General features: G+C 44.5%; 1 protein-coding gene across 1 annotated transcript in view; it reads left to right on the plus strand.

Moving 5' to 3' along the window:
* Nucleotides 1–2,441: 2,441 nt before the first annotated feature.
* LOC140480358 (antizyme inhibitor 2-like) overlaps nt 2,442–14,701 on the plus strand; it is a 76,048-nt gene continuing 63,788 nt past the window's right edge. The window contains exon 1 of the mRNA XM_072575116.1: nt 2,442–2,598. The gene's annotated coding sequence lies outside the window, so the exon portion shown is untranslated. The remainder of the gene's footprint in view (nt 2,599–14,701) is intronic.

Genomic DNA, 14,701 nt, shown 5'->3' on the forward strand with positions numbered 1-14,701 from the left:
GACTATCCCTAATCAGTCCTTCCCTTTCCAAATACATGTACATCCTGTCCCTCAGGATTCCTTACCACCCTTCTTAAACAGTGACACCACGTTGGCTATCCTCCAATCTTCCTGCACCTCACTGTGAGTATTGATAATACAAATATCTCAGTAAGAGGCCCAGCAATCACTACCCCAGCTTCCCACAGAGTTCTAGGTTACACTTAATCAGGTCCTGGGGATTTATCCACTCTTATGCGTTTCAAGACATCCAGCACTTCCTCCTCTGTAATATGGACAATTTTCAAGATGTCACCATCTGCTTCCTGACCTTCCATATTTTACATGTCCTTTTCCACAGTAAATACTGATGCAAAATACTCATTTAGTATCTCCCCCATTTCCTGCGGTTCCACACAAAGGCTGCCTTGCTGATCTTTGAGGGGCCCTATTCTCTCCCTAGTTACCCTTTTGTCTTTAATGTATTTGTAAAAACCCTTTGGATTCTCAACTATTTGCCAAAGCTATCTCATGTCCCCTTTTTGCCCCCTGATTTCCCTCTTAAGTATATTTCTACTGCCTTTATACTCTTCTAAGGATTCACTTGATCTATCCTGTCTATACCTGACATATGCTTCCTTCTTTTTCAGAAACAAACCCTCAATTTCTTTAGTCATCCAGCATTCCCAACACCTACCAGCCTTTCCTTTCACCCTAACAAGAATATACTGTCTCTGGACTCTTGGTATCTCATTTCTGAAGGCTTCCCATTTTCCAGCCATCCCTTTACTTGCGAACATCTGTCCCCAGTCAGCTTTTGAAAGTTCTTGCCTAATACTATCAAAATTGGCCTTTCTCCAATTTAGAACTTCAACTTTTAGACCTGGTCTCCTTTTCCACCACTATTTTAAAACTAATAGAATTATGGTCACTGGCCCCAAAGTGCTCCCCCACTGACACCTCATTCACCTGCTCTGCCTTACTTCCCAAGACTAAGTCAAGTTTTGCACCTTCTCTAGTAGGTACATATACATTTGCAGATAACACCAACATTTATGGTGTAGTGGGCAGCAAAGAAGATTACCTCAGAGTACAACAGGACCTTGATCAGATAGGCTGATCGGCCAAGGAGTGGCATATGGAATTTCATTTAAATAAATATGAGGTGTTGCATTTTGGAAATGCAATCAGTACAGGACTTATACATGTAGTGATAAGCTCAACAAAGAAACCTTGGAGTGCAGGCTCAGATTTCTTTGAAAGTAGAGTTGCAGGCAGAGCAAATAGTGAAGAGGGCACTTGGCATGCTTGCCAGATTGACCAGGGCACCAAGTATAGAAATTGAGAGGTCATGTTGCAGCTCTACAGGACATTGGTTAGGCCACTTTTGGAATACTGTGTTCAATTCTATTCTCCCTGCTATAGTAAGGATGTTGTGAAACTTGAAAGGGTTCAGAAAAAATTGACAAGGATGTTGCCAGTGTTGGAGGGTTTGAGCTACAGGGAGAGGCTGAACAGGCTGGGGCTATTTTCCCCGGAGCATCGGTGGCTGAGCCTTGATCTTATTGAGATTTAGAAAATCATGAGGGACATGAACAAGATGATTTTTTTCCCAAGATCTTTTACCCAGGGTAGGGGAGTCTAAAACTAGAGGATATAGGTTGAATGTGAAAGGGGAAAGATTTAAAAGGAACCTAAGAGGCAACATTTTCATGCAGAGGATTGTCCGTATATGGAATAAGCTGCCAGATCAAGTCGTGAAGGCTGGTACAAATACAACAGTTAAAATGGAAGGGTACATGAATAGAAAGGTTTTAGAAGGATATGGGCCAATTGCTGGCGATGGGACTAGATGAATTTTGGATATCTAGTCAGCAAATTCGAGTGGGACCAAAGGATCTGTTTCCATACTGTACAGCTGTACGACTCTATGACTCGAAAAGGAAAGTGGAGTTGAGGATTATCACATCAGCTACAATCTCGCAGAGTAGATTCAATGGGTTGGATGTCTACTTCTGCTCCTCTGTCTTATGGTCTTCATTATGAGTGGGGTGGGTGCTGTCTAAAACACTCAGGATGCCAACTGTTGTGGAATACACAACTTCAGGGGCTCCATTATCAGGACAAAGAGGGAGTCAGGGCTGAGGAAAGTCCATCAGGATAGGAGAATACAACACATTAAGCAGACATATGTTAAGGACTTTGCAAACTGTGTGCTCATTGCACATTATGCTACCACATTATGATACCAGAGAAACCTATATAACCAGGTTACACAATGTAAGGTGCAGTAATATGTGACTCAAATGAAGCTCAGGGAGACAGTCTGTTGGAGTCCTAATCCCAGTGTTGTAGGTGGAGGATAGACCCGTTGCGCTGAAAGGAAGGAGTGCCTTTATTTCCATCACAAAGGAAGGCTGAAGTCTGTCAGGCAGCGAGATTTGAGGACAGTCGGCAGTGAAATTGAAGGCGGAGGCATATCAGGGGACAAACACATAGTTGGGAGGATCCGCCAAGTCAGTGAACCCACGCCCACAATTCGGATCCAGAATCAGCAGTGGCTAGATCAAGAAACCTTTGTGGGACAGGATCGAGAATCATCGCGGGACAGAGCCGGAGGTAAAGGTCATTTTTGGGGTGGTGGTTAAGGAGCGAAATGAGAGCCATGTCTAAGATGACACCTTTAGTTGGGGAGTCAGGGTCTCAGTAACTACATTTCAGGTGGATTAAAGAACAACTTTAATAGCTAAAACGAAGAAAACGAGTTGGAATCTCAGGGTCCTGTGAGAAAAGCAACAGATCTGCGGAGGGGATCAGGTGAAGAGAAGCCAAAACAAAGTTACACAGGAGTCTGGCAAAGGCTGTGAGAAATTATCTTCATGCAACTACCGCGACTGTCTCAGTACTTTGGAAAAGACAAAAGAGGAAAATTAGTTTGTGTGTCTCTGTGTCGATGTTTTGTCTCTTTGAGGAGGATCTATTCCAGTAAGGAAGGGGTAAACGCGGCGCAGACTGATTCAGAACTGCCGAACAGATCAGTGAGCCGGCAAAGTGAGGTTCCTGAAGTGCTGCAACATCGATGAATGAGAAAATATTCAAATAGAGCAGGAGAGAGAAAGAGGTCACCTACCGGGGTTTACAGTCGAAAGACGAGTTCAGGGCAAGACATGCATGATGTGACTGAATCCCAGGTAGTTGTAAAGGCAAGTTACAGGAGCGGAGAGAAATCAATTATTTTCGGTGAATACGCGCCAGAGACGGACTGTTACAGGCTGCTGCTGAATCTGTATCACTCGGTTAAAACCATTTAGAGCGAGAAGCAGCTTCTGTAGTTTTGTAGTTAGCCTGTCATCGTGTGTCACTTCCAAGTGTGTTCCCTTTCTGGGACATTGTGGATATGGTTTTAAAGCAGTTTGCTGCTTAGGCTGTCACGGTTGACTTGTCTGTTTTCATTTATTTTCAGAGCACATGCTCGGCTTTTCCACCTCTGTGTGAAACAAATGAATGTGTTTAAATGTTGGAGTAATTGTAACGAATTCTGCATTGGTTGGACAGACTTTGGTGTTAAAAATATGTCGCAAAGTTTAAGGATTTAAAGATTTGGGCAGTTGTTCAGAGATTTGGGAGGATTTATTTTAATTTCAGATGCTGCTCATTGTGATTTAGAAACAAACATTTCAGGAGAATTGGATTCCAAAGATAAACAAGTAGCGAGATGTTTGGAGAGACATGATCAATCTAACCTCCAGAAATGTAGATCCAGGCTTGAGGGAAGTTACCTAGATTTAATAATTCAAATTGCTGTGTAACATGGACATTGTGACTTTAAAAGCTAAAGTACATTGCCACAACTGTGGAGGGAGCTCTAGTCATTTTCAAATATCTAATCGGTTTGTTCCCAAAGTTAAAGAAACAGCAATTCAAATGTAAATGATTCCCAAGGCTGTAATAGTTCGGGAAATACAAAGACCCACAAGTTGCTGATGTGGCCAAACTATGTGGACTTTAAACAAACTCATGACCTGATACCAACAAACTGCCTACGCGTGACTTTAGACCTATGGCAATTTTCCTCGTATGTGCCTCTGAAATGGCTGAGGAAACCACTCAGTTATGTATGGGAGATCATGTCTCACAAACTTGATTGAGTTTTTTGAAGAAGTAACAAAGAGAATTGATAAGGGTAGAGTAGTAGATGTGATCTATATGGACTTCAGTAAGGCGTTCGACAAGGTTCCCCATAAGAGACTGGTTAACAAGGTTACATCTCACGGAATACAGGGAGAACGAGCCATTTGGATACAAGAACTGGGTCAAAGGTAGAAGACAGAGGGTGGTTGTGGAGGGTTGATTTTTAGACTGGAGGCCTGTGACCAGGGTGGAGTGCCACAAGGACTGGTGCTGGGTCCACTAATTTTTGTTATTTACATAAATGATTTGGATGTGAGCATAAGAGGTACAGTGAGTAAATTTGCAGATGACACCAAAATTGGAGGTGTAGTGGACACCTCAGACTACAAAAGGATCTTGACCAGATGGGCCAATGGGCTGAGAAATGGCAGATGGAGTTTAATTCAGATAAATGCGAGGTGCTGCATTTTGGGAAAGCAAATCTTAGCAGGACTTATACACTTAATGGTAAGGTCCGAGGGAGTGTTGCTGAACAAAGAGATCTTGGAGTGCAGGTTCATAGCTCCTTGAAAGTGGAGTCACAGGTAGATAGGATAGTGAAGAAGGCGTTTGGTATGCTTTCTTTTATTGGTCAGAGTATTGAGTACAGGAATTGAAAGGTCATGTTGCGGCTGTACAAGACATTGGTTAGGCCACTGTTGGAATATTGCGTACAATTCTGGTCTCCTTCCTATTGGAAAGCTATAGGGAGAGGGCGAACAGGCTGGGACTGTTTTCCCTGGAAAGTCGGAGGTTGAGGGGTGACCTTGTAGAGGTTTACAAAATCATGAGGGGCATAGATAGGTTTCATAGACAAAGTCTTTTCCCTGGGGTGGGGGAGTCCAGAACTAGAGGGCATAGGTTTAGGGTGAGTGGGGAAAGATATAAAAGAGACCTAAGGGGTAACTTTTTCACACGGAGGGTGGCACGTGTATGGAATGAGCTGCCAGAGGAAGTGGTGGAGGCTTGTACAATTACAGCATTGAAAAGACATTTGGATGGGTATATGAATAGGAAGGGTTTGGAGGGATATGGGCAGGGTGCTGGCAGGTGGAACTAGATTGGGTTGGGATATCTAGTCGGCATGCACGGGTTGGACCGAAGGGTCTGTTTCCGTGCTCTACATCTCTATGATTCTATGAAGGAAAAAACAAAAAAAAAAGACTGATCAACTGTCACCAGAAACGACAAATGCAAACACAGCTCTGTTGAACCTGCAAAATTCTCCTTACTAGCCCTTGGATGTTGGTGCCAAAATTGGGAGATCTACCTTACAGGCTAGTCAAGCAACAGTCTGGAGGAGGCAGACTTACAGAATTATACCTGGCACAAAACATTCCAGACCAACACCAACACCATCCCTGGAGACCTGGTGGCACTAACATAGACAATCAGGAGAGAACAAAAATAGAAACTGCTGGAAAAACACAGTGGTCTGGCAGCATCTGTTGAGAGAAATCAGCATGAATGTTTTGGGTCCAGAGACCCTTCCTCAGAACTGATGATAGTGAGGAAAAAAATGTGTTTTTATGCAGAAGGTAGGGTGGGGGGAGGGGGTAAGGGATGGGTGAAAATAGAGCCAAAGAGAGAGAAGATCAGTTGGACAGACAAAAGAGTGGATAGCAATCAGCCTCGGAGGATGAATAGCTACTACTGGGGGCTGAGTTGTGTGAAATAGCAGACCATGTGATAACAAGGCCTGGTGTGTTAGGGTTGCAGTAAGGACAAGGGAGAAGGTGCCTGATGCCCTAAAGTTGTTGAACTCGATATTGAGTCCAGAAGTCGTAGAGTTCTCAAGTGGAAAATGAGGTGCTGTTCTTGCAGCTTGCTCTGGGCTCCCCTGGAGCACCACAGCAAGCCTGAAACAGAGATGTTGGCCAGGGAACATAGTGGTGTGTTGAAAAGTCAGGCAACTGGAAGTTCAGGGTCTTATTTTGGACAGAATATAGAATATACGTGTTCTGCAAAGCAGTCACTCCAATGTAGAGGAAACCACCTTGTGAGTAGCAAATGCAGTTGACTAGATTGAGTGAAGTGTAGCTGGAAAATGTGTTTGGGCTCTTGGATAATGAGGAGGGAGGAAGGGTTACATCTTCTGTGGTTGCAGTAGAAGGTGCCGTTGATGGTGTGCACGTGTTGGGAGTGAAGGAGTGTACCAGGCTGTTCGGTATGAGTGGGAATTCTCAACATTGACTCTGGATTCCATGAAGTCTTACGACATCACGTTAAGCATGACAACAAAACTTGTTGCTGATTGGCAATTAAACAAATTACTGAAGGGGTAGTCTCCGCAAACCATCCAATCCTCAATAACAGGAGAGCCAAGCATGTCAGTGCAAAAGATGAGGCTGAAGCATTCACAACAATCTCCAGCCAGAAGTGCCAGGTGGATGATCCATCTTGGCTTCCTCCAAAGATCTTCGAGGAGAAAGTGAGGACTGCAGATGCTAGAGATCAGAGCTGAAAATGTGTTCCTGGAAAAGCGCAGCAGGTCAGGCAGCATCCAAGGAACAGGAGAATTGATGTTTCGGGCATCAGCCCTTTCCTACCGAAACGTCGATTCTCCTGTTCCTTGGATGCTGCCTGACCTGCTGCGCTTTTCCAGCAACACATTTTCAGCTTTCTCCAAAGATCCCCAGTATCACAGAAATCAGTGTTCACCCAATTTGATTTAGTCCACATGGTGAAGGCACTGGATACAGCAAAAGCCTGAAGGCCCTGCCAGCATTCTGTAGATTAGATTCCCTACAGTGTGGAAACAGGCCCAACACGTCCACACCGACCCTCCAAACAGTACCCACCCTGTCCCATTTCCCTCTGACTAATGCACCGAATACTACGGGCAATTTCTCATGGCCAACTCACCTGACCTGCACATCTTTGGACTGTGGGAGGAAATCAGAGCACCCAGAGAAAACCCACACAGACACAGGGAGAATGTGTAAACTCCACACAGACAATAGACAATAGGTGCAGGAGTAGGCCATTCTGCCCTTCAAGCCTGCACCACCATTCAATATGATCATGGCTGATCATCCTTAATCAGTATCCTGTTCCTGCCTTATCTCCATAACCCTTGATTCCACAATCCTAGAGTGCTCTATCCAACTCTTTCTTAAATGAATCCAGAGACTGGGCCTCCACTGCCCTCTGGGGTAGAGCATTCCACACAGCCACCACTCTCTGGGTAAAGAAGTTTCTCCTCATCTCTGTCCTAAATGGTCTACACCATATTTTTAAGCTGTGTCCTCTGGTTTGGCACTCACCCATCAGCGGAAACATGTTTCCTGCCTCCAGAGTGTCCAATCCTTTAATAATCTTATATGTCTCAATCAGATCCCCTCTCAGTCTTCTAAACTCAAGGATATACAAGCCCAGTCGCTCCAGTCTTTCAGTGTAAGGTAATCCCGCCATTCCAGGAATTGACCTCGTGAACCTACGCTGCACTCCCTCAATAGCCAGAATGTATTTCCTCAAATTTGGAGACCAGAACTGCACACAGTATCCAGGTGTGGTCTCACCAGGGCCCTGTACAGCTGCAGAAGAACCTCTTTGCTTCTATACTCACTCCTTGTTATGAAGGCCAGCATACTATTAGCCTTCTTCACTACCTGCTGTACCTGCATGCTTACCTTCATTGACTGGTGTACAAGATCTCTCTGTACTGCCCTTTTACCTAAATTAATTCCATTTAGGTAGTAATCTGCCTTCCTGTTCTTGCCACCAAAGTGGATAACCATACATTTATCCACATTAAACTGCATCTGCCATGCATCTGACCACTCACCTAACTTGTCCAGGTCACCCTGTAATCTCCTAACATCCTCATCACATTTCATCCTGCCACCCAGCTTAGTATCATCAGCAAATTTGCTAATGTTATTACTAATACCATCTTCTATATCATTAACATATATTGTAAAAAGCTGCGGTCCCAGTACTGATCCCTGCGGTACCCCACTGGTCACTGCCTGCCATTCCAAAATGGAGCCGTTTATCACTACTCTTTGTTTCCTATGAGCCAATCAACTTTCAATTCAAGTTAGTACTTTGCCCCCAATACCATGTGCCCTAATTTTGCTCACTAACCTCCTATGTGGGACTTTATCAAAAGCTTTCTGAAAGTCCAGGTACACTACATCTACTGGATCTCCCTCATCCATCTTCAGAGTTACATCCTCAAAGAATTCCAGAAGATTAGTCAAGCATGATTTCCCAAGACAGTCACCCAAGGCTGGAATTGAACCTGGGACCTTGGTGCTGTGAGGCAGCAGTGCTAACCACTGAGCCATCATGCCACCCCAATAGTACTGAAGACCTGTCCTCTGGAACTTACTGCACCCCTAGGCAACTTGTGCCAATTGAGCTACAATACTGGCATCCAACCAACACTGTAGAAAATTGCCCAGGTGTGACTTGCACACAAAAAGCAGGACAAATCCAACCCAGCCAATTATCTCCCATCAGTCTACACTCACTCATCAGTAAAATGATAGAAAGTGTCATCAAGCAGCACCTGCTCAGCAATAATCTGCTCAGTGATGTCCAGTCTGGGTTCCACCAGGGCCACTCAGCTCCTGACCTTATGACAGCCTTCATTCAAACCTGGAAAAAAGAGCTAAATTCCGAGGTGAGATGGCAGTGGCAGCTCTTGACATGAAATCTGCATTCAACCAAGTGTGGCATCAAGGAGCCTTAGCAAGACTACAGAGTTTTGATTTGATTCCTAGGTTGTGAGACACCATCTGGAACCAATTGCTGATACTATGAGATTCCAGTTGCTGATACCATCTTGAAACAGTGCTCCCAGGATTGCCCTTATTTTCTGGTCTTTTGCATTACAAAAGGGAAATTTCCAAACTGCCTAACCCTTGAAAATCACTGAACCTTGGTTTCATTTTTATTTATTGTCCCTAATTTCAGAACAGACTGTATTAGAGCCAGTGCAGTCTCTGACTGGGATAGACTGTGAGAGCAAGTGGTGTCTCACACTGGGGTACAGACTGTGTTAATGCCAGTGCTGTCTCTCATTGTGATACAGACTGCATTAGTGCCAGTGCTGTCTCTCACTGGGACACAGATTGCATTAGTGCCAGTGCTGTCTCTCATTGTGATACAGACTGCATTTGTGCCAGTGCTCTCTGACTGGGACACAGACTGCATTAGTGCCAGTGCTGTTTCTGACTGGGACACAGACTGCATTAGTGCCAGTGCTGTCTCTGACTGTGGTACAGACTGTGTTATGGCCAGTGCTGTCTTTCACTGGGGTATAGTGTCCGTTAGTGCCAGTGCTGTCTCACACTGGGATACTGACTGTGTTAGTTCCAGTGCTGTCTTTGTCTGGGATACAGACTGTGTTGGTGCCAGTTCTGTCTTACACTGGGATACAGAGTGTCTTAGTGTCAGTGCTGTCTCTCACTTGGACACAGATTGTTAATGCTAGTTCTGTCTCTCGCTTGAATACAGACTGTGTTAGTGCCAGCGCTGTCTCTCACTGGGATACTGACTGTGTTAGTTCCAGTGCTGTCTTTGTCTGGGATACAGACTGTGTTGGTGCCAGTTCTGTCTCACACTGGGATACAAAGTGTTTTAGTGTCAGTGCTGTCTCTCACTTGGACACAGACTGTTAATGCTAGTTCTGTCTCTCACTTGGATATAGACTGTGTTAGTGCCAATGCTGTCTCTCACTTGGATACAAAGTGTATTCATGCCAGTGCTGTCTCTGACTGGGGTACAGACTCTGTTACTGCCAGTAATGTCTTTCACTGGATAGAGTGTGTGTTAGTGCTAGTGCTGTCTTTGACTGGGATACTCACTGTATTAGTTCCAGTGCTGTCTTTGGGATGCAGACTGTGTTGGTGCCAGTTCTGTCTCACACTGGGATACAGTGTTTTAGTGTCAGTGCTGTCTCTCACTGGGATACAGACTGTTAATATTAGTTCTATCTCTCACTTGGATATAGACTGTGTTAGTGTCAGTGCAGTCTCTCACTACGATACAGAATATGTTCATGTTAGTGCTGTCTCTCATTGGGGTACAGACTGTGTTAGTGCCAGTGCTGTCTTTGAATGGGATACAGACTGTGTGAGTGCCAATGCCATCTCCCACTGAGGTACAGACTGTGTTGATGCCAGTTCTGTCTCACACTGGGATACAGAGTGTGTTAGTGCTATTACGGTCTCTTACTGAGATACAGTCTGTGTTAATGCTAGTGCTGTTCCTGACTGGGATATAGGGCGTCCTAATGCCCGTGCTGTCTCTCATTGCAATAGAGAATGTATTAGTACAAGTGCTGTCTCTGACTGAGATACAGACTGTATTAGTGCCAGTGCCATCTCCCACTGAGGTACAGACTGTATTAGTGCTGGTGCTATCTCTTACTGGGATACAGACTGTGTTAGAGCCAATTCTCTCTCTCACCGGGGTGCAGACTGCATTAGTGTCAGTGTTATCGCTCAGTGGAGTACAGTTTGTGTTACTTCCTGTGCTGTCTCTCACCAGAGTACAGTGTTAGTGCCAGTATTACCTTTTATTGGGATACAGACTGTATTAGCACCAGTGTAATCTCTCACTGGGGTACAGACTGTGTTAGTGCCAGTTCTGTCTCACACTGGGATACAAACTGGGTTAGTGCCAGTGCTATCTCTCAATGGGATACACACTGTGTTAGTGCCAGTGCTGTTTCTACTGGAATACAGACTGTATTAGTGCAAGACACTGTGACTCAGTAGACCATGGGCTCTGGTAAAATGAATCACTTTATCTTGAGTGTGGATACATACATTTTGCGTCTCTGTCTCAGCCTCAAAGCCAATTGGTTGATCTAGAACTTCATGATCACAAATTGGAACATAGTAAAATACTTCTTAAACATTAAAGCAACTGGTCTGATGACATCTCTGCAGCGGAATGGTTGACACGTTTCATTGAACTGATGCCATTAAGGTAATCAGTGTATTAAACCTTTTATGTAACCCTATGCTATACCTGTCCTGGGAGTGATTGATGGGGAAAGTGCAGAGGGAGCTTTACTGGGTAGCTAAAATTTTGCTGTACTTGTTCTGGGAATGTTTGGTTGGGACAAGCTTAAGGGAGTGTTAATTTCTGTTTAAAGGAGTAAAGGAAGTTTTTCTCTGTCTCTGACTTGGTGCTGTGTTTGTTCCGGGAGTGTGCATGCACTAACACTCTGAACATTTGGACTTTGTGCCAATTTCCCACCATTTCCCCTTATTCACACATAGAAACAAAGAGTACTGGATTAATAGTAAGAATCTTTGCAGTGTAGGTGAGCAGTGAGATCTTGGTGTCCAGGCACAAAGATTCCTGAAAGTTGCCACCCAGTTTGATAAGGTTGTTAAGAAGGCATACAGTGTGTTAGCTTTTATTGGTAGAGGGATTGAGTTGCAAAGCCACGAGGTCATGTTGCAACTGTACAAAACTCTGCTGCAGCTGTACTTGGAGTATTGCGTACAATTCTGGTCACTGCATTATAGGAAGGATATGGAAACTTTGGAAAGGGCTCAGAGGTGATTTGCTACGATATGGAGGGAAGGTGTTATGAGGAAAGACTAAGGGACTTGATGCTGTTTTCGTTTGAGAGAAGAACATTGAGAGGTGACTTAGTTGAAACATGTAAGATAATTAGAAGGTTAGACAGAGTGGACAGTGAGACCCTTTTTCCTTGGATGGTGATGGCTAGCACGAGGGGATGTAGCTTTAAATTGAGAGGTGACAGATAGGGCACAGATGTCAGAGGTAGTTTCTTTACTCATAGAGTTGAAGGGGTGTAGAATACCCTGCCTGCAACAGTAGTAGACTTGCCAACTTTAAGGGCCATAAGTGGTCATTGGATAAACATAGAATGAAAATGGAATAGTGTAGGATAGCTAGGCTTCAGATTGTTTCCACAGGTCAGTGCAACATCGAGTGCTGAAGGGCCTGTACTGTGCTGTAATGTTCTATGTTCTATTGTTTCTGTTTGAATAGTCATCGAAAGGGACTTTAGAATAGCTTGATGAACCTGCCTCCACGATAGGCTTAGGCAACGTAGTCAAAACCTGGACCCACTTAGTATGTGAAAATGTTTTTTCGCACCTCACATTTATTTCCTTTGCAAAACATTTTAAAATGGTGCTCTGTGGTTCCCCTCTGTTTACAAATGTTTCTCTCTGGATACTCCATCTAGACCCTTCATGATTTTGAAACCTTCAATCACGTCTCCCTCACCATTCGCCTCCCCAACAAACCGTTGAAGTTTCTCATCCCTGTAATAAATCTCATCAACCTTTTTTGCTGTCTTTCCAATGCATTTGTAACTTTCCCAGTGTGTTGGTGCCCAGAATGGGACTGAGGTCAAAACACTGACTTATACAAGTTCTTCATGATCTCTCTGCGCTTGTATTCTGTGCCCCTATTTATGGAATCTAGAGTACTGTATGCGTTATTTACAGCTCTCTTTACCCATTAATGTCACCATTAATAACTTATTGAGTCATACAGCATGGAAGCAGACCCTTCGGTTAAACCAGTCTTTGTCTGACATAATTACAAACTAAACTAGTCCCACCTGCGTGTTCCTGGTCCAAACCTTTCCTACTCATGTACTAATCCAAATGTCTCTTAAACATAGTAAGTTTATCTATATTGACCATTTCCTGAGGAAGTTCATTCCACACATGAACTACCCTCGATGAAGAAAATTTGCCTCTCATGTCTTTTTCAATCTCTCTCTTCTTACCTTAAGAATATGCCCTCTCGACTTGAAATCCTCCACTGTAGGGAAAAGGGGCCTGACCATTAACCCTATTTTATACTCCTCATGATTTTATAAACCTCTGTATGGTCACCCCTCAGCCTCCTACACTCCAATGAAGTAAGTCCCAGCCTATCTAGGCTTTCTTTATAACTCAGCTTTCCAATATGCACATACATACCCAGGTCCTTCTGCTCCCTTTTGAAAAAGACCATTTATTTATACTGTCTCTCCATGTACATTGTATCAAGATATATCACCATTCACTTCTTCGCAAGGAACTTGACGTGGCACCTATCTGCCCAGTCCACCAACTTTTCAATGTCCTTTTGGAGTCCTGTGGTCATCACAGTTTAGAATGTTTCCAAGTTTTGTATTGACCACAAACTTTGAAATCGTTCCCTGCATAACAAGATCTATGTCATCTGTATGTATCATCAGAAAAAAAAGGGCCCTGATATAATCCTCTGGGAAACTCTATTACAAATCTTCCTCTAGCCTGGAAAATACTCATTAACCAATTCTCTTGTTTCCTATCACTGAGCTAATTTTATATCCATGTTGCTAATGTCCCTTTTATTCCATGACCTGTAAAGTTCCTCATAAATCTGGTCTGTGGCATTGTATCAAATGCCTTTTGAAAACCCATCTACATCACCTCATCAGCTTTATCCTCAACAACCCTCTCTGTGACCTCTTCAAAAACTCCAGTAAGTTAGTTTGACACAACTTTTCCTTAACATTGGCATTTCTGAATTAAACCACATTTTTCCGCATGGAACTTAATTCTATCCTGAACAACTGTTTCCAGAAGATCCCCCAGTGACGAAAGTTAGACCAAATGGTCTATAATTGCTGCAGTGGTATTTACAAGCTTTGTTGAACAAGAGCATAATGTTCCAAATTCTCCACTTCTCCAGCACCACTCCTGAATCCAGGAAAAATGACTAGTATTTCTGCAATTTTTACTTGCATTCCATTCAGTATCCTTGGATACATCTCAGTTGAAAAGTGTGGTGCTGGAAAAACACAGCAGGCCAGTCAGCATCTGAAGAGCAGGAGAATCGATGTTTCAGGCATCCCTTCTTCAGGAAATAGGCTGGTGTGCCAAGTGGGCTGAGATAAAAGGTAGGGGGGAGGGAATTTGGGGGAGGGGCGCTGGGAATACGATAGGTGGAAGGAGGTGAGGGAGATAGGCCGGAGAGGGGTTGGGGGTGGAGAGGTCGGGAAGAAGATTGCAGGTCAAGAGGGCGGTGCTGAATCCTGGGGTTGGGACTGAGGTAAGGTGGGGGGAGGGGAAATGAGGAAGCTGGAGAAATCTACATTCATCCCATGTGGTTGGAAGGTTCCTAAGTGAAAGATGAGGCGCTCTTCCTCCAGGCATCGTGTGGCCAGGGTCTGGCGATGGAGGAGGCCAAGGACCTGCAAGGACCAGGGGGAGTTAAAGTGTTCAGCCACGGGGTGGTTGGGTTGGTTGGTGCAGGTGTCCCAGAGGTGTTCCCTGAAACGTTCCGCAAGCAGGCGATTTGTCTCCCCAATGTAGAGGAGTCCACATCGAGTGCAGCGGATACAGTAAATGATGTGTGTGGAGGTGCAGGTGAATTTGCGACGGATATGGAAGGATCCATTAGGGCCTTGGAGGGAGGTGAGGGGTGTGGGCGCAAGTTTTGCACTTCCTGCGCTTGCAGGGGAAGGTGCCGGGAGTGGAGGTTGGGTTGATGGGGGGTGTGGACCTGATGAGGGAGTCGCAGAGGGAGTGGTCTCTCCGGAACACTGATAGGGGTGGGGAGGGAAATATAT

This window comes from Chiloscyllium punctatum, chromosome 8 (genome assembly GCF_047496795.1).
Source record: "Chiloscyllium punctatum isolate Juve2018m chromosome 8, sChiPun1.3, whole genome shotgun sequence".
Taxonomy (NCBI): Eukaryota; Metazoa; Chordata; class Chondrichthyes; order Orectolobiformes; family Hemiscylliidae; genus Chiloscyllium; species Chiloscyllium punctatum.